The sequence below is a fragment of the Glycine soja genome, unplaced genomic scaffold (assembly GCF_004193775.1).
Source record: "Glycine soja cultivar W05 unplaced genomic scaffold, ASM419377v2 tig00038414_1_pilon, whole genome shotgun sequence".
Classification (NCBI taxonomy): Eukaryota; Viridiplantae; Streptophyta; class Magnoliopsida; order Fabales; family Fabaceae; genus Glycine; species Glycine soja.
In genome coordinates this window covers 5512-8312 of record NW_021144184.1, presented here as the reverse complement: position 1 = coordinate 8312, position 2801 = coordinate 5512, and the positions used below count along the sequence as shown (strand labels likewise).

Here is a 2801-nt window from a genome sequence, read left to right as displayed (position 1 = left end):
CTTGAAATGCGGTAAATGCGGTAAAATTTCATTTTCTGCTTCAATAAACAATTTCGTTTCTACTGATTAATGGAAGGCTAAGTCTCCAGTGTTGTTTCCTCTTGAGGATCAAGCACAAATCTCTTTGAGGTTTTATTATTTGTATTGAATTCTGATAAGTTTTTCCTCTTCACCAATTACTCTATATTTGTTGGTATTAATCCATGCATGCTTAATGCTTGATTAATTGTCTCTGCACTTAATTTACGTTCATGCTTAATGATGAATTTCATTCATGATTAATTGGTGTATGTGTTGCTTAATCACATAATGAATGCCGTATGTTAAATTTCGCTTAGTAATTTAATTTTGGGTTGGATTAAGTGGTTGAACTGATTAAGGATAAATTCTCATAACCTAGGATAAGAGACTTGCTTGTGAATCAAGGGGAAACAAAAATGTTTTAATGCTGATATTTTCTAATTCAAATTTACTTGCTGTTTAATTTACAAAAACAAACAACCCCCCCCCCCCAATTCTTTACTATTTTATTACAATATGTTATGAACGTTTGGTTGACCATTGCTCGTTGGGAGACGGCCTCGATCAAATTTGGTTTATTTGATTTGGGTACGGCCTCGATCAAATTCCCTAGATACTACATTTTTAATGTTTATTTGATTCGGGTACGGCCTCGATCAAATTTGGCGCCGTTGCCGGGGAGCAGTGGGCCAAAGGTTCATAATAGTGTTTAGTTATCTTCTTTTGTGTAGCGTTCTGTTTTCCATTCCCTGTTTAGCGATTATTTTGGCGACGGATTCAGCCTTTTGTTTTGCTGTGAATAGTGCTGAACAGTGATTAGCGACTGAGAATTAGCGACGAATTTTGCAATTTAATTAACGATTTTTGTTTTGATAGTTAGAGTTGTTATTTTTGGCTGAATTTTTGTGTGGTAGTTTCTTTTGATCCATATTTTGTGTGAAAAATAACAGGAGCACTTGGTGTGGCATTATTTGAGAGAGACAAAAAATTTTGGAACTTGTTTTTAGCAAAACTTAAAACGGCCATAACTTTTGCTGCGAGTATCAGAACGACTATTATTATATATGCATTTGGGGTAGAAAAAATTTCCTATATTGTGGCAACCCACCGAAGCCGGTTGGGGACTTCTAAACTCCAAAAATCAGCCGTTTACTAAGTTTTTTTTCCAAGTATTATTGTCCTATTTTACTAAAATTTGCTTAGGTATTTTTCATAGTTAGACTTTGAATTTTTGTTTGAAAATTTTTTTGCTATCTTTTCATGATTTTAGGGTGTTCCTCACAAAATTTCAGCTTATTTTGATATTGTTTGTGTATAGCTGTAGTTTGACCCCCTTGTTAGGTGCTGTTGAGAACCACATTATTTGCTGCATATAGTGCATGACTAGGGGCAATCCAGGTGATTTACAACCCTTTGATCCTGAAATAGATAGAACCTTTCATAGATTAGTTAGGCACAGTGTGCATCCTAGTCATTCTGTACATTTTGAGCATTCTGTTGAGGGTGATTCTGAATATTTTGATTTTAAGCATTCCACTATTAATTTTTATACTGAGAACGTGGCTCAACCTCCACCTCGTGAGAGGACTCTTAGGGAGATGGCTGCACCTGATTTAACTTATGAAAGCTTGTGCATTCAATATCCTGATGAGGGTGTTTCATATGTTCTCAAGACTGGACTAATACATTTGCTGCCCAAGTTTCATGTCTTGCAGGTGAAGATCCTCATAAACATCTTAAGGAGTTCCATATTGTTTGTTCCACCATGAAGCCCCCTGACGTCCAAGAGGATCATGTCTTTCTAAAGGCTTTTCCTCATTCTCTGGAGGGAGTGGCAAAAGATTGGTTACACTACCTTGCTCCCAGGTCCATTTTCAACTAGGATGACCTTAAGAGGATGTTCTTGGAGAAATTCTTCCCTGCATCTAGGACCACTACCATCAAAAAAGACATTTCAGGCATCAGGCAACTTAGTGGAGAAAGCTTGTATGAGTACTGGGAAAGATTCAAGAAATTGTGTGCAAGCTGCCCTCTTTAGTGGTGGAGCCCTTGGTGATATGACCCCTGCTGAGGCTAGAAATTCGATTGAGAAGATGGCTTCCAATTCCCAACAATTCAGTGCAAGAAATGATGCTATTGTCCTTAGAGGAGTCCATGAGGTGGCCACAGATTCATCTTCATCTATTGAAAATAAAAAGCTTGAAGGAAAACTTGATGCCTTGGTCAACCTAGTAACTCAGCTTGCCATAAATTAGAAATCTGCATCTATTGCAAGAGTCTGTGGTCTATCTTCTTCTGCAAATCACCATACAGATCTCTGTCCTTCTTTGCAGCAATCTGGAGTCAATGAACAACCTGAAGCTTATGCTGCTAACATTTATAATAGACCTCCTCAGCAGCAAAACCAACAACAACAGAATAAATATGATCTTTCAAGCAATAGATACAATCCAGGTTGGAGGAATCATCCAAATCTGAGATGGACGAGCCCTCCACAACAACAACAGCCTGTCCCTCGTTTCCAGAATGTTGTTGGTCCAAGCAAGCCATATGTTCCTCCTCCAATGCAGCAACAACAGCAACAGTCACAACAAAGACAACAAGCAACTGAGGCTCCTCCTCAACCTTCCTTAGAAGAATTAGTGAGGCAAATGACCATCCAGAATATGCAATTTCAGCAAGAGACAAGAGCTTCCATTCAGAGTCTGACAAATCAGATGGGGTAGATGGCTACTCAGATGAATCAAGCTCGGTCCCAAAATTCTGACAAATTGCCTTCA

At 38.2% G+C, this 2801-nt stretch overlaps 1 non-coding gene across 1 annotated transcript; it reads right to left on the bottom strand.

Moving 5' to 3' along the window:
• Positions 1 to 1957: 1957 nt before the first annotated feature.
• Positions 1958 to 2063, bottom strand: LOC114404447. Its single transcript, XR_003664972.1, has one exon. It is a non-coding gene; the product is annotated as a small nucleolar RNA R71 (small nucleolar RNA).
• Between the last annotated feature and the right edge of the window lie 738 nt (positions 2064 to 2801).